The sequence below is a fragment of the Prionailurus viverrinus genome, chromosome C2 (genome assembly GCF_022837055.1).
Source record: "Prionailurus viverrinus isolate Anna chromosome C2, UM_Priviv_1.0, whole genome shotgun sequence".
Lineage (NCBI taxonomy): Eukaryota > Metazoa > Chordata > Mammalia > Carnivora > Felidae > Prionailurus > Prionailurus viverrinus.
In genome coordinates, this window is record NC_062569.1 from 93,155,880 (window position 1) to 93,173,809 (window position 17,930).

At 43.8% G+C, this 17,930-nt stretch overlaps 1 pseudogene; it reads left to right on the forward strand.

The window, feature by feature from the left end:
* The first annotated feature begins 465 nt into the window (after positions 1 to 465).
* On the forward strand, positions 466 to 17,672 carry LOC125174487 (40S ribosomal protein SA-like; annotated as a pseudogene).
* Positions 17,673 to 17,930: the final 258 nt, after the last annotated feature.

The following is a 17,930-nucleotide window of genomic DNA, read 5'->3' on the forward strand; positions in this document are numbered from 1 at the left end:
CTCAGTGTGATACATAAGAGGCCCTGAGTCACAGTTCACCTTCCCCATCCTATATCCTGATTTTACTCATCTGGCAGAGTTCTTGAACCTTACTGACCTGCAGTGAGTAGAAAATGCTGATTTCCTACTAGACAAAGCAAGTAAAGCTTTATCTCCTTTTAGCACTAGTGGATTTTAGATGAAAATCTGAATCAGTTCTTTGTAAAGGAAAAATGCTCTTGCTCCACTCTGGGCAAAGCATCCACATCATGTATGAAATAAATCCGTACCAGAAAGGGCTGGGGTGCTCCAGGAAGGGCTGGGCTGCACAGTCTGGCTCGGCACCCACGGCAGTCAAAGATTGCTGGCGTTTAGAGGTGACTTAGTGAGCACACGGCAAGACATACAGCCGGAAAAATGAAATGTGCAGGAGAGGATTGAAACCCCATCTGCATAGCTGTTGAGCGCGGTGGGGAGCGGTGAGGAATGGCGTTGCAGAATGCCCTTCGAGAGACAAAGCGGCAGCATACAAATGAGGGCACTGCTGTGCCAGCCAGGGCTGAGGATGATTCTGGAACTGTCTTTTCCAAAGTGGTTGGAGCAAATGCCTGCAAGTTAAAATAATAATAATAAATAAAATCCCTGGTCAGCAAATTAACACTGCTCCAAATGTTCCTCCCTGCCGGTCGCAACGCTATTAGGGGAGGATTACCAGACAAGCTGATTTCCAGGATCTTTATAGCCCGCATAATACATAGTTAGCAGTCAGCTGGGGTCAGCAGAGAGAGTGTTTATAATTAAGGGGTGATTGGTGAGTATGTCCATAACAGCAAAGAAACCTCTAAAAAGAAAAATCAGGAGCCAATCTTTGAACTTAGAAACTAGAGAATGTTAGAACATGAAAGATTCCTTCTGATCATTGAGCTGTGCTGATGATTTTTAAATGCTAAAGAAACAGTAGAACCTTTCTTTCAAGTAAAATCGTATGCAGACTCTCCCCCTGGAAGGCAAACAAAAGGAATGCTGCTCCGAGTAGGGGAGGGAAGAGGAGAGGACAGTGTGGTTCTGGAGCCCCAGCCTCTCCCACTCCCAGCCTTCACTTTAGATCTGCCACTGTGGCCCCGAATATAATCTGCAAATCATTAAGCCCCACCGACCGTGGTGTGAAAACCTCTAGGCTAGTCCACCCCATACATTGTACAAGTGAGTTTTGGCTCAAAGAGGGGAAGCGATTAGTATAAGGTCACCCAGCAGAACTGGGACTAGAGCCCAAACCTCTTGAGTTTAAATTCCTTGCTCTCTCCTAAAAACTACCTCCCCTTATAAAAAAAAAAAAAAAAGAAAAGTATCTTTAAAGATAAAGTTACCTCATGAAATAGCTTGTTAAAGTAAATGAGAAAGACAGAGGCATCCAAGTGTAAATACTGGCTTTGGAAAGAATCCAGTTCTATCTTCTTGACTGCTGGACCCAAGTGCAGCTTTTATTACATTTATTTTTAGGACTTTCAGCATGGCAGTCACAAAATCCAAGTAGATTTGCTAAACTAATGGCCTCTTATACCAGGGTAAATCTAACCAGTTTGTGCCTTCTAGAAAAAACAACCTAAAACTACAACAGCTTAGTATCTTTAAAAAATTATTTTTAGTACACTGGCATAGTAAGAAAGGAATCTAAAATGCATGGTAGATGGAGATGGCCAAACCAAAGCTCTTATACAGCGGAGCATGAGGCATTTCAGATTCCTGACTCTACTTCCCATTGTGAGACCTTGAGCAAGTCACAACCTCTCTAGCCCTCAATCTTTTTTCAAAAATCTACAAAATGATGAAATCATTAGTCATTAAAAGTCAATATTCAACAGAACCCTGACACAGAACTGTCCAGTGTGCTGGTCAGCCAGCACTGTGCGTGTTCACAACAGAGGCCTCTGTCTCTGAGTCAGAGGGTCTGGGAGCACAATTACTGTAGTAGAGGAGAGAGAAGCAGCAACATGGAGATGCTGTAGGTTGAAAGGAAAGAAGGAGGAGGGAAGCAGATGCAGAGAAGAGCAAAGGGCTCTCCTTTCATGCATCAGAGGATTGGATTTTGATCAGCAACCATCCTAGACATTTATGTCACACCTATTACCCTGAAGTCCTCTAAATGTTTCCTAATGGACTTGGCTTTGGGGATTCCATTCAAGGCCTTGAGCCATGTGGTCTCATTTTAAACTGGGAATGTCCAATTAAAATAGTAGCTATGTGGTAGCAAATGATAAAATGATACCAAGTTTTTATAAGGGGAAGAAAAGCAACATTTTTAAAAATACAACATCCCACACATTTTGTTTGTTATTCAGTTTAATGCTTACTATAACTTTTAAATTAGATATCATTTCTCCCCATTTGACAGATCTAGATGCAGAGAGGCTTAGCATCTCCTTTAAGATAACAAGTATTTTATGTAGCTGTTGGGACTGTAAGCCCCCTCAGGAGAGAGACTTTCTTTCTTTCTTTTTTTAATTTTTTTTAAATGTTTATTTATTCTTGAGAGAGAGCATGAGCAGGGGAAGGGCAGAGAGAGAGGGAGACACAGAATCAGAAGCAGGCTCCAGGCTCTGAGTTGTTAGCACAGAGCCTGACATAGGGCTGGAACTCACAAGCCGTGAGATCATGACCTGAGCCGAAGTCGGACACCCAACCGACTGAGCCACCCAGGAACCCCAGGAGAGAGACTTTCTTGTTCGTGCTTCTGTCATCAATGCCAAACACAGTGCCTGGTGCATAGGTGATCGGTGCACATCACTAAAAGAAACTGAAGGAAAAGGCCAAGCTTTAAATCCAGATCTGCTCAACTCCCAAATCTACTTCTTACTACCACCAAACTTATACAATTTATTAAAAACAACTGTTATTTGGCCAGTTGTTCTTAACCCCTTCTTTACTATGTAATTGGAAGTGTTATGAGCTCTGGTTTCTGTGCCTGTTTGAAGCTCTAGCTACCTAATTGGTTACTGAGTCCCCATCTCTTGGCTGAATCTATAATTAAGCAGGTTTTTTTAAGACATAGTTAGCCATAGTCCCAGGTTCCCTAAAATGTATAACATTCACCCAGAGGACCACACTTGAAGAAAAACACAGAACTGGAAAATATTGTATCATACTCCAGTATCATTGCTCTCCTCAGTCACCTTAAGCAATTACAGAACAAAACGGTGCTGTTTTTTTTTTCTAATCAGTAAACACAAATTTTAAAACGCAACTTTCATAGAGTTTCTTCACAGTACATCTTAGAAATGAAGCAAATCCTGATACAAGGATGCTAGTACACAAGGATGGTAACACATTGCAGTTTATGTCCAGGAACTGGATGAAGGTAAGAAATTAAAGACTTGTCAAGCATGTTGTATTACAAGGGCAAACTCAGGTGTGCCTGGGATCTTGCTCTGATTAATGCTTCAGGGCTCAGCAAGGCAGGCCCAGTGATCTGTGGGTGAGTGGTTCTGAGAGAGTGAGCAATCAAAGTCATGTCTTCTTGTCTTTCTCACTTAGGGCCACTTCCTCTCTGGTGTGTTGACCAAGGCTATACCTGGCTTGGCTTCAGTCATCCCAGGGTACTTCACTAGGCCTTTTCAGTTGTGTGCTCATCTATTTCTTCCTCCCTCCACTTTTCGCAAGTATTGACCAAGGGCTCTCATGGGCTTAGCCTCTGCAAGGTGCTGTGGGAGCTACAGAAAGAACAAAGTATGAGCTTCTAGACTCTTGTGGGCATTACTGATTATATACCTGGAACTCAAGTGTGACCACAAGGCCCCCACCGAGCTGAGCTGGTGACTTAATTATTATCACCTTCCTTCCTCATCAGCTCCTGAGGTCTTAGAAAGTCTGTCCTGTTATCATAGCCTGAGGAGTGTAATTCTCCCTTATTTCGCTCCACACAGGGGTGCACCATGACATCAACACAAATGCAGCCCTCTTGCCTTGAGTGAAATAGCACCCATGTTACCATGCCTGCACAATCAGAAAGGTGACAACCCTTTACAAATCAGTCAGCTGGAGAAGATACAGGGTCAGTTCAGCTTTGTGGATAATTCTCCTTGTTTTCTATACCGGGTTTGGTTACCTCTATCTGCCTGCACTGAACTACTATATGTATTATATATATATATATATATATATATTTGCTTGGTGGTAGGTCTGGGTCTCTCAGAAGTCAAATATTCTCTCTATTTTCTCCTTATTTCCTGCTCTGATTTTCCCTCTAGAACATCTGCCCTGGTCAAAATCTTTTTTTTTTTTTAATGACAGTTTTATAGTGTACAGTTCAGTGCTTTTTAGTGTATTTTCAGAGTTATGCATCACCACTATCTAATTTCAGAACATCTTCATCACCCCCAAAAGAAATCCCATAGTTATTAACAGTCACTTCCCGTCTCTCCCCCCGCCCCTTCCCCTTGACAACCACTAATCTATTTTCTATTTCTGTGACTTTGCCTATTCTGGACATTTCATAAAAATGGAATCATACAATATGTGGTCCTCTGTGACTGGCTTCTCTCAATCAGCATGAAGGTTTCAAGGTTAATCCATGTTATAACATGGATTAGGACTTCATCCCTTTTTGACTAAATAATATTCAGTTGTACAGACAGACTGCATTTTATTTATCTGTTTGTCAGCTAGTGGACACTTGGGTTGTTTCCATTTTTTGGCTATGAGGAATAATGCTGTTTGAACTTTCATGTACCGGTTTTTGTGTGGACATATGTTTTCACTTCTCTTGGGTATCTATCTAGAAGTGGAACTGATAGGCTGGCGAAAATCTTAAGGAACCATTTCTAATGGTCTTCATTCCTATCTGTTTCCCAGGGAATACAGTTTCTCTATATTCATTAAACAAAAGGGAACGATCAAAGCAGGAACTTCTTCACCAAATCCTGGACACAGTCTTTGCTTTTCCAAATCAGTTACAAAGCCGAAACATCTCCACTCTAAACAACATGCAGCTTCGAGTAACTGTGGCATGCCCAGGACGGGGACCAGTCACTGCAGTGATTCACATTAAACAGCAGCTTGTAGCACCCAGAAAGGGTACACAGAACCAGCCTCTTCTGACCAGGCTTTAATCTTATAAACAAAGGAACATTTATAGTCATGTCATTCTCTGCTTATAACTGATTCCTTGAAATCTAGTCTCTTGTATCCTGTCCATAATCTTGGACTATGATCTCAGGGTTATGCATGGCCTGGAATAAGCAAGGTACAACCTTGGAATCCTAAATTGCCCTTTCCCCACCAACTGCTCTGCAGGTTTCTGTTTATAACTGAAGTCTGCCCTCTGCTGGTCGTAGCTGGCCCTGACCTGCAACATGGAGCCGCTGAGCAGATTTCTTCCAAGATCATTTCTTCTCCAGGAGCATTTAGGAAATTGCTACCATTTACTCAGCTTATAGCAATACAGAGAAATGGCATCTTCTGAAGGGTATTCCTCTTTTATTTTTTTACTTTTTGATGTTTGTAGATTTTTCCCTTTTATTCAAAAAGTAAGTTTCAGTTACTTACGAGCGACTTTCATTTGTGATAAATAACCATTATTTGTATTTATGCAGTGCCTGCCAAGACCCTTCTGTTCCTATTGACTCATGAGTCACTAAAATACTCTTCCATGGTAGAAGTGGGCAAAGGCTACTTGAGATAGAACATAATATGAGTTGTGGGCTATCATCTTGCCTAGTAGTTTTCCAGAGGTGGTTTGTAGACTGCCTTGAGTAAAGAAAGACCCAGGGACTGATTCTCCTCAAGTTTTGTGGGATATCCCACTTGCCCTGTTGGAAAGCTGCAGGGCATCAGACATTTGGGGATCCCATGCAGATATGGCAACCAAGTGGGCACTCTGGCCAGGGAAGCAGATCCAGGAGGGACATGAAAATAAGTGGGGAAGGAAGCCAGAGCCTAAGGAGACCAGGAGACAATGTAAGCAAAAGGCTGAAGTGGTGACAGGAGGAAAGAAAATAGAGGAGGGAAGGTGGTTTTACAAGGGTAGAACAGGGGACTAAAGAAGTGACTGCTTCCCTGAGGACCATTACTGCTTTCTGCAATGCAGTAAAAATCTGTTCAGTTTTTAGGTAACAAAGGAGAAGGAATCCTTTCGATGTTTTTATCCAGAGTCCTTGAGAATAACTGTATGCCTCTGAACTCATGTTTTAGGAACATTTTAACTTTCTTCCCTGAGAGAAATGCAGCACTTTCATGAAAGAAAACTTAATTTTTAGAGACACAGTTTGTGTTTCTAACATCTGAGTGGCTGGGAAGGAGGGGACTCACAATGATTCGTTTATGATGAGCATACATTCTAGCCAGAGTTCTGGAAATCTGTCCCCCTTCCCGAAAGTACAGCCATAGTGGGGACTCTACTGCCTAGAGCCCCTACTGGTTCCACTGCTCATCCCAAGGCCACCCCCCAAAAGTCTCACTGTCCTTGTCAGTCTCCTCGGAACCACAGAAACCAGGGCTCAGTGTGTAACAGAGATTCCTGTGTCCTGTTCAATCTCTTCCTTTCCATCTTCCTCTTGCCTCCACCTTTACCTCCTTCCCTAGTCCTCTGGATGCAAGTTCTCTCCTCCTACGTCGCCCCTCTCTAGGCTTTGTGACTTGGAACTCAATCACTTTAGAAACAACAGGGCTTACTGTGTTCCCATGCTGGATGCTGCCCCTTTAAAAGCAACCTTAAGTTGGAGGGAAGAGAGAACCAGGTCTTCTGCCTTTCCTCCCAGAGATAAAAGCTATTCTTAGCAGTCAAATCGGCTTGGCATTTGGGGAGACTTGTATTTTTCTCCTTCCCACCCCAGGGGTTTTGCCATTGCAATTCCTCTTCCTCATAAAGAAAAGATGAAGGGGATAAAGAGAAGGGGAAAAAAGGAAGGACGGGCACCATCGCTGCTGCCCCAGTAGGCTCTTCTCGGGACTTACTGTGGAAGGCTGGTCCGGTTGGAGCACCCTCACCCCAACCCCATAAGACCGGTTTAATTCTAGCAGTCATTTTTCAGGCAAAAAGACTAAAGGCCAAATGAGCTCCCTTCAGGCCTTTCCACAGCACTTTGTATGTGGCACGTGTTCATTAAATATGTTTGCTCAGCCAGCCTCCTGCCTGTACCCTCATTAGGGTGGGTCTCTCAGGACCGCCTTCACTGGGCAGTTAGGGCCATGGCAATCTGTCAGGGCATTTAAAACCCAGCATTAAAGAGCAGGCTTCGGAGAAACCAGGAACTAGGGAAATAAAAAATTTTTTAGTTTTAAAAAAGGAAAGGAAAAACATGGATGTGCAAAGCTCAAGAAGCTTACGTAATCCGATTCCGCTTGGACCCAGATGGTGAAATTCTGCAGAGCTGCCAGCAGGGGGAGCTCAGGCAGTGTGTCAGAACGCCGGCGCGGAGGTTGCCTGGAGCCAAAACTCCGCACAAACAAAACAATGAACCTTTGTGGTTTCTCTTGGGTTCTTAATCCAGGCCGGCTCAGTCCAGGACGGCCTGATCATCATTGTAGGGGACTCAGCTAGCATCTCGCAGAACACCGATTTCATAAGTCTGTCTGCCTGCCTCTGTCCCCCAAATTGTTTCCTCTGTGTTCTGTTCGACCTCTAATTCTTTTTCTCAAACTCTCTCGGTAACCCTTTGTACCTCTTTTTATAATTCTTGTTTTCTCTGAATCTGTGTTTCTGTCTGTGCTTCTTTCTTGTTATTTCTCTGCATCATCCTAGGTCTGCTAGTCACATAAATGAAAAATAAATGGAGATGAACCCACCCAAGAGCTGAGCTTTGAAAGATTTTGAGATCTTGCAAAAACTAATACTTTGATTAAAATGTACGCTGTGCCACAAAAGTGGTTAATTCTGCCACTACTTAGCTGTGCAGTCACGTCTTTCATGTCTATTCTCTAGTCTCTGTCCTCCAGGCCTGCTGCCCTTGCCACCCTGCAGTCTCTCCACTGCCATTGGTTACTGCTAAGCTGTTGCCCACCTCCCCCAACTACTGACCTCCAGTAGTTGCCTCCCTCCCTGACCAACAGGACAAGGTTTTCCAGGTCTTTTAGAGAAGATGCCCACACCTGAATAGCTGAACCTCTAGTGACACAGTGTTTCTTACATAAGACCCAGCCCCTCATTTCCAGAACATGAAACTCTTGTGGGGTCAGGGGTTGAGGGGCTCCAGGGGAGAAATAGAGGGACTCAGCTTTGCACTCTACATGGAACCTCTTATTATCTAATATTCAGGTGCTGGACTGGATCTGGTCCACTCTGTCACAGTATCTTCATTCATGGTGACTTTCTCTCAGGGATCTTCCTCATTGTATTTCTTTCCAGATTGACCCTCAGGGACCTTTAGTTTATCACACAATCTGTATATCTGAGTCTGTGGGGTAACAACGAAAAGATTGAATTCTTTTTTCTGGGCTTTTGAGCCCTGGAGATTCAAGAAATGCAACTGAGTGTATGTTTTAAGGTTCCAGAGCATCCTGGGACAGTCAAGCACCCCGAGCATTTGATGGAAGGCAGCTTTGCCTGGAGCCCAGAGAGGCCAAAAGAGGACCCTGAGCATGCACAGCATACAGATAGCTCCTGGGCAGTGATGCTCAGCAGGAGCTATTTCAGTTCCAGCCCTAAGTACTGTGACTATGGCAGTGGCAGTGATGTATCCTCATTTCTACATGCTATCATCTCTACCTCCAAATCTATTCTGTTCTATCCAGGTTCTCATTATTTTTAAGATCCAGTCATATGTGTCCCTGAGAGGTGGATTCTAATATTAGATCTGGTAGGACATGATACTCCTCAGTACCTTAACTTTCAGTACCTTAACTCTTGTTATCTTAACTTTCTTTAAGCCTCCTGGATTCGAGGATGGTAGTGGTGCTACGATCAGATCACAGTTATCTCTGCCCTGCTCAATTCTTGGTAACCATCATCACTTCCTAGTTCCAGAACCTGTTTGGAACCAAGGTTAAGACTAAAGTAGGGAGTAGGGGGACAGACAGGCAATGCAATTTAAAGATATTTACCACTTTCTTGCCCTTTCTAGGCCCTGACCATACAGAGAGTCTGAACAAGACATAGACCCTGTCATCAGGGAGCAAATGCTTCTATTGGAGTGACCCACTGTCTCTCTGATGGGAATAAAAATGAAACTGCTGCAGAAAAACCCAGCACTGCAAAGTGCTAACATCATCAGGCAGGTTGCCTCTGCAGTGCAATCTATAATCTCTGTGACTTCCAGAACCAAAGAATTGCTATATGAGTTTCTAAATTAGGCTTTGCGTTACTTTGGAAATTAACAAAGCATTCCTTCCCACAGACTCTGTTCCCAAATTAAACATTTTGTGCTTGTACAGCTGTTCAAATGTTGGTGAACTGAAGATGAAAAGGTTCTTAGGAAGGGAAGAGAGGTGGGTGCCTAATAAGGGGAGGGGAGCACTGCGGGGGAGTTCTTGGAGGGGGAGCTGGAGGTCAGGTAGCAGAGATTACAGAACAGTTAGAGAAGTTTATAACCCAGTTAGTGAGCACATAAAATGTTTTTTAAATTATTAGGTCTAGATAAATGTAGGTTAAGGGGGCCCACTATGATCAAGTATTTAAAGGCATACTTTTAAGTGGAAAACTTGAGAAGTGGCTATTCCCCCCCTTTAATCAGTAGAAGCCAGAGGAAACAGGAAATAAACAAAAACTGCTAAGATGGCATCTTAAGGTCATTGTGAGGCCCACTTTTCAAGATCTGACAACTGTTAAACACTAAAATGGGTCACAGAGGATGGCTGTCACCATGGCTGTGACTCTCCTCCAGAGGTATTTATGGAAAGAACAGAGCCTTTGTGTTCCACAATGCTGCAGGTAACATCCAGGGTAGAGACAGAGGCATGTCCTGGATGAGCTAGCTCCCCAGGTTCTCTTCTAGACTGGGAAAGAAAAGAACTCTTATGGCATTAGAGGCCTTTAGCAGCAGCTAGAGAGAAATGGACAGATGAAAGGCCCACGGTCCCCACTGGCCCACCTCTCACCAACATGCCAGAGACCCTTCATTAAGCCGCCTCTGTGTCATTTGTTTCATGAACTTGTACCTTGATCTTTGCTTACAGGGATGTGAGCCATCTTGGCAAATGTTTTTTTAGAAAGCCTTTGCTCACAAAAATTCTGTCTGCAATATTTGGATTGGCTACCAGGCCTCTCATTTTCCACACAAGTTGTTCCCAACTTATCTCTGGGTCTCTTCCAGAAAGGCATGAATTATTTGGTGGTGATGTAACTTGAAACCCAGATTCCACTTGGAAACCACTTTCATAGAGGTTGGCTGGGTGGTAAGGAATGGAAATGGGGACTGGAGAAGAAGAGAGTGAAGAGGTTTAAAAAAAAAATCCAGGTTTAGCCAGATAGTATTTTCCATGCAGCTGAGGGAGCAAGAGGCCCTGCCTTCAGTAGACAAGGCCCCAGGACTCACAGAGTCAGAGAGCTGTGCTGGGCACTGGCTGTCTGGCTCCCCTGCGGTTCCAGAGCATGGCCCTGGAGAGGCTGTCCTCTGGTCTTGGCTATGACACCTTTTACCTGTATGGTGCTTTATGGTTTCAAAAGCACTTTCACACACTTGTCTTATTTGATCCTCACAATTATGCTATGAGAGAGGTAGGACACAAATTATTACCCCCATTTTAGAGATTAAGAAACTGAGGATCAGGGCAGTCAGACAATGTGCTATCACACAGATAGCAGGTGGAAAGCCAGAACTCCAGCCCAGGTCTTCTAACTTGAGCTCATTTACTCATCCTTGTGAGCAGTCCAGTGTGCCTTTGAAATCAGAGAATTCTGGACCTTCTCTCCAGAAAGATAAACTTGGAATTTTTAGATGCTGAAACTCAACATAGACTCCAGGTAAAATTCCCAAACTTTCAGCCACCCTTATGAATTCTTGCAAATGTATGCATGCCTTGCTTCCCTGACCAGACTGCAAGCTCCTTGGAGGTTCAGGCTGTGTGTTTTCTCTTCCTTCCCATTCGCTCTCATAACTCTCACAGAGCCAAGCACCTAGCCAAAGCTGTTGCATTGCCAGGAAGAGGTAAGGCAAAGTAAAGAAAGCAAACTAAGTAAGTGGGACAGATGTCCATTTCCACATTTGACCACTTGTCCTACAAGAACTGGTATCCTTGTACATGTTCTGTCCAAGACAGTCATCTGCCAGCCACACTATTTCCCAAATCCTAGAATACAGCAGTTTCCCATGGTGACAGCAGAAATATCTTCCTCCTCGACATAATTTTCCAGGCACAAGATGGGCTCACAAGCATGAAGAGGTAACAACCTCAGTGATCTCACACCCCAGGATCCTGATGTAAGTAAAGAAAGCAGACTGGCTGCCTTAGCTGGGGAATAGAGGTGGGTCCATGGGAGGGGCTGTAATGAGCTTAAATTGAGAGGGAGGGGTGGTAGTGAAGCAGGAGCAGCAAGAGCATCCAAGGAACACTGCTGAGGACATCTGGGTGACCAGAAGGAGAGAGTGCCTTCTGGCAGTGGGAGGGGTAAATGTGCCTGGGGATGCCTCAGTAAGGCAGAGCCCAAGGCCAGTGACATTCTCTGACCACAGTGTTCACTTGGCACCAAACCTCAGGGCCATCTTGCTTCATCTCCCTAGAACTCATCAGCAACTGTGACTCCAGTTTTCTCACCAGAGCTACAGGGAGGAAACACTCAGTGATAATCCAAAGGCAAGGACAATTGACTAGTTAAACAGAGATGGCCCCAGTTTAAGACCTTTGCCCCATTGTTACCCTGCCACCTCTTCGTTACCCTGTATTGCAAGTCCTTACTTTCCCAGGTTTGGTGGAGAAGGAAAAGGATTCCAAGACTGTTGTAAGCAAGCGGGGCCACTCCCAATAAATGAGACCATCCCGTACCCTAGGGACTGACTCAGTTGAGTTTCACTGGTCAGAAGAATCTGAATTTCAGACAAAGGAGGTCTCTGTTTCTTACCTTGTAGATAACAATGACTCTACTATGAGAACAATTCTAGGGTGATACAATATTACAGAGAACCAGGACCCTAGAGATTATTACATATTCATCCAACAACCTCATTGACACATGAGGGGACTTAAGAAAATGGCAATGACATCAGTGTCCAAGCCAACCAGGAAGTTAGTGAAAGAATCTGCACTAGAACCCAGAAGTCTTGACCCAATACCACACTAGCCCTTCTCCTATCTTACCCACCCTGGCCCTCTTAGATGGCAAAGGTTTCCACCCAGGGGCAACTCTGAGCAACCAAGGAAGGAAGGTCTGAATTTGCAAAACTGCTTTGTGGAAACTACTGCTCTTTAGGAGACCTTCTTATGTTGCAGCCAGCCCTGGGACTGTGTCCTTGCCTCCCTGCATCGTAGGGAGAGAGAGAACCGAAATTTTTGTTCTAAACGCCCTTCTGGCCACCAAGCCTACCCCCTCTGGCCAAACCCAGTACCTGATTTCATCCTAGTGGATCTCCACCCACCAGTCTTGGTGCCTCCTCCTGGAGCAAAGGGGCTGATACCTTGTCAGGTACAAGTTGGAAGTGGAACATGTTGCACAGACATCCCATAAATGCTCTACAAGTGAATAACTAAGGTTCCACATCTCCTACACTGCCTCCAGTTCACACTTCCAAAAGCATCCAGCAAACTTGCGTTCAACCTGTGGATCAGATTAGGTCAAATAAACAGATATTTATTGAGGTATTATTGGAAAGCCAATGTACAGGTGCTGAGCTCTACACAAAGACATGCCCAAGTCCCTGCCTTCAAAGGACTCAAAAGCTAACTGGGGGAGACCAGGTGATATTTCATTTTAAGTTAATATCACAAGGTAGCGATACAAGAAGTGCCATGAAGCAACAAGTAACCATTTGCAAAATTACTGGAATAGAAAATCTGTGTGTTGGTACACAGGAAAAAACACTGTGAACTGAACGGTTCAGGGAAGCTTATAGAAAAGGAAAAACCTCATCAGGGCTTTGAAGGATGGGTAGAATTCAAAGGAGTGGAGAGAAGGTTTGAAAGAGCATTACAGAAATTGGTAACTGAGAAAAGATGCAAAAATAGGAAAATGCAAGTGTGTTGAGGGTAGTAAGTAAAGATAATTGCAATAGTAGATGATGCTTATCATGTATCAGACACTGTTATCAGCTGTTGCATTGTCTCAGCTAACATTAATTCTTCTGATTCTCATGCAGTTCAAATTAGTACTATTATTATCGCATTTTTATAGTCAAAGACACTGAGGCGGGGTGCCTGGGTGGCGCAGTCGGTTAAGCGTCCGACTTCAGCCAGGTCACGATCTCGCGGTCCGTGAGTTCGAGCCCCACGTCAGGCTCTGGGCTGATGGCTCAGAGCCTGGAACCTGTTTCCAATTCTGTGTCTCCCTCTCTCTCTGCCCCTCCCCCGTTCATGCTCTGTCTCTCTCTGTCCCAAAAATAAATAAATGTTGAAAAAAAAAAATTTTTTTTTTTTAAAAAAGACACTGAGGCATAGAGAGGCTTAAGTAATTTACCTGAGGACAGTGCTTATAAGTGACTGAGCTGGAATTTGAGCCCAAAGGCTACACATTTGGCCACTGCTTCTCTCATTGTGGCTAGAAGGGTTGATTTCTTGGAAAGGTGTGTTGGTGGCAGATCATAGAGGATCTGGAATACTACGTTACAAACTTGGACTTGACTTTGTGGTCAAAAGGAGAAACAATGAAAAGTTTCTGAGCAGGCTGGCACCTGGGTGGCTCAGCTGGTTAAGTGTCTGACTCTTAATTTTGGCTCAGGTCATGACCTCACAGTTCAATTCATACGATCAAGCCCCACTGTCAGCACAGAGCCTGCTCTCGCTCTCTCTCTCTCTCTCTCTCTCTCTCAAAACAAATAAATAAACATTAAAAAAAATCCCAAAAGTTTCTGAACAGGGAAGTGGATCTCAATTTAGGGCATTAAATTGAGACACTGTACACAGGAAGGAAATCCTAAGGACACCTTCACATTTTAAAAAAGCACAGAGAAATATATTAGTACATAGGTACAGATGCCCTTCCTTTTCGTAGAGGGCCTTGTGCAGTTACTTCCATTGGCTTCTCAGATCTTAAGCTAAAAGGGGATAAATCCTTGGTTGGTGGCATGGAGGGAACAACCAAAATGTAAACAGACCTGAAATCTACCCAGGTATGTGATCAAAAGCCAGGGGCTGAGATAGGCTTAGAGGATAGTGTTTACAGGGAGATAGGAGACCTTGGATCAGGAGACAGTGGGGAAGAGTGGAGGGAAGAATATGTCAGACAACAAGTGAGAGCTCAGCAAAATGAGTTGGAACCTTGGGTGTATAGTTCAGTGATATCTTAAGCATGATTGAATCAAAGTTTCTGGAAGAGGCAAAAATATTGTCAGCTATCTCGTTGATTATTTTGTAATAGCAGATAATCTCTTTAGTCCCTTCCCTCTTTTTACAGGCTAAAATGGAAAATCTTTTCTCATGCACAGAATGCTTTTATTTCTCTCTGTGTCTTTTAAGACTCGATTTTGCTAATACATTCTATCCAGCACTATAAAGCCGAGCTTGTTCTCATGACCATCCACTCTAATGAATGTGGGACAGATGAAGTAATAAGAACTTTGAAAGGGTGGTGATGGAAATAAGAGCATCTTTTTGTATTTTCCAGGAAATGTATGCACAAAGAAGCCTGCTCAAGCCAATAGAGTAAAAGCATTGGATAATTTGATTTCTGAGCAGAGATTAGATAATTGTTATGGATGGGACTTTGGGAATGGTCACAGGAGATGAAGCATCATCCTGTTGAGATGGTCTTCAGGGAATTTTGGGTGTACGTGAGTGTTATTTGGCTCCTGAGTCACAAAGCATGGGTTGTAGGGCTGGCCTTAGCCCAGGCTCCAGGAAAAATTATGTATTTATCCTTATAAATTGTGGTATTCAGTATAACAATTGCCTTGATTTATGGCCACGCCTTCATGACCCCACTTTTGGAAATGGACTCCAAATCTGAGTTCCAAGCAGCTGTTTTATGTCTACCCACAGGAAGCCAACAAATAAATGATGTGGGGGTGGGTGAAATGGTTTGTGAATGCCCAAATCTGTTCTCTTGAACATACATTTTTGTTTGAAGAAAGAGTTGATTAGTTTGTGTTTAAGTGAGGGCAAAAAACACTCTAATGTAAGAAAATCAAATGTTGTGTAGATATCCCCTCTCCAATCACATGTGTGGCATTGATAAACTGTGGCTGTTTGTCTTTCCTTCCTTTGCTATCTTCTCATCTTCTCAGCTGCTATGATTTGAGAAGACTTAAGCCCAGGCCTAATGCTGAATCATTTCTGGCTGGTGCTCTGCACAAGGGTTTTGGAAATAAGTCACATACCCAGACCCAAGTGCTAGGAACCAAGTGACTACATCCAGGCTCCCATGTTGACCACAAATTCTTCCCTTTAAGCCAGGTCTGGGATAACTACTACCCAGAACTAACCTGGGTACATGGGTGGCCCCACAGCCAAAGTTCTATGTTGGCCCTTCCCTGTATGTTGGCTCAAATCCCAGAGGTGAACTATTACACTGGTTTCCTCTCCTAAGTTCTTACTTCTTTCCTGATTACTTCTTACTTACTTTCTTCTCCTTCTAGAACTAGATTCCATCCATCCGTGTCCCTTCTCCCCACAAGCTGGGGTTTTCTGATGCCAGGTCATGGAATGATTATGCCATGGGACAGGGCATGTTTGTCTAATTGGACCCTCATATTGAGTCCTGTTGATTTAATTCAGTGTTTCTCAACAGGAGTGGAACCACCCCTGAGGGATGTATTGGAAACTCAAGGGGGCATTTTTGATTGCCACAATTATTGGGAGGGGCACTAGTGGCATTTAGTGAGAGGGAACCACGGATGCTATTGTGCAATTGTGTGCAGCACAGGCACCTTAACCAAGAAATGTTGTGTGTCCTGTATAACCTTCAAAAGTCACACTGGACATTTGTGTGCAAAAATCTGTTTATAATTTTCGGGATGTGGAATTCAGTCCCATTTTACTTGGAAATACAAGTTACTTTTGCATAGTTTTAATATACATGGAATTTTCCATACATGCCCTCTGAGCATTAAAGAGAAGACTGTACTGTGTTTGGTTCAGAACTTTACCAGCAATAGTCATAATTTCAGAAAAGTATCTCACTGACAGTGGCATCGTTCTTGGTATTTGAGTTGCCAACACACCTGTCTCTGTCTACATTTGTCTCTGCCACATTCACTGTGATCTCAAAGCAATGGACTAGTTTATTCTATCTTCTAGTTAGTCATCCCCAAGCATTAATATGCTCTAATACATATTAAAATTTTATTACAAAATATTCCTCTTCTAACAGTATTTTTCTTTATTTTTATAGTTAGGATGTTATATTAAAAATATGTATATAGGTGGTTTATTATCTGTGAATTTCTTTTCATAGTAGTAAATGGGACTTAACAAAACATTCATTTAAAATTAGGTCATTGGCTTTCCGCGCTACCCAGGGAGGGGTCTATAATGGCGTTGTTTTATGTTCCCATTGTAACTTAAAGGGAAACTTTCACAGTGTCTGGAGCCCTTGACGTCCAGCAAATGAAGGAGTAGGATGCCCTCAAATTCCTTGCAGCAGGAACCCAGTTAGGTGGTACCAACCTTGTGTTGGTATTCCAAATGGAACAGTACATCTACAAAAGGAAAAGTGATGGTATCTACATCATGAATCTGAAGAGAACCTGGGAGAAGCTTCTCTTGGCAGCTTGAGCCATTGTTGCCATTGAAAACCTGACTCAGGGGTGCCTGGGTGGCTCAGTCAGTTAAGCGTCCAACTTCAGCTCAGTTCATGAACTCACGGTTTGTGAGTTCGAGCCCCGTGTCAGTCTCTGTGCTGATAGCTTAGAGCCTGGATCTTGCTTCAGATTCTTTGTCTCCCTCTCTCTGCCCCTCCCCCACTCGCACTCTGCGTCTCAAAAATAAACAAACATTTAAAAAAAAGAAAACCTGGCTCATGTCAGTGTCATATCATCCAGGAATACTGGCCAGCAAGCTGTGCTGAAGTTTGCTGCTGGAGCCACTCCTATTGCTGGCTGCTTCACTCCCAGAGCCTTCACTAACCAGATCCAGGCAGCCTTCTGGGAGCTGAGATTTCTCATGGTTACTAATCCAAGGACTGACCACCAGCCTCTCAGAGAGGTGTCTTATGTTAACCTCCTACCATTGTTCTGTGTAACAGAGACTGTCCTCTGTGCTATGTGGACATTGCCATCCCTTGCAATAACAAAGGAGCTCACTCACTGGGTCTGAAAATTGATGCTGACCTGGGGAGTTCTGTGCATGTGTGACACCATTTCCCATGAACATCCATGGAAGGTCATGCCTGATGTCTACTTATACAGAGATCCTGAAGAGATTGGAAAGGAAAAGCAGGCTGCTGCTAAAAAGGCTGTGACCAAAGAGGAATTTCAGGGTGAATGGACTACTCCAGCTCTTGAGTTTATGTGATTCAACTTGAAGTCACAGACTGGTCTGAGGGCATGCAGGTTTCCTCTGTCCCTATTCAGCAGTTCCCTACTGAAGACTGGAGCACTCAGTCTACCACTGAAGACTGGTCTGCAGCTCCCACTCCTCAGGCCACTGAGTGGGTAAGAATAACCACTGAGTGGTCTTAAGCTGGTCTTCCACAAAGGCAAATAAAATGAAATAAGGTTGATGGAAAAGAAACAGTTTCTTTAAAAAACAATTAGCTCATTGGCCTCATCAGATTAAGAATCCTTTGGGGCGCCTGGGTGGCTCAGTCGGTTGAGCATCTGACTTCGGCTCAGGTCATGATCTCGCGGTCCTTGGGTTCAAGCCCCGCGTCAGGCTCTGTGCTGACGGCTCAGAGCCTGGAGCTTGTTTCAGATTCTGTGTCTCCCTCTTTCTCTGAT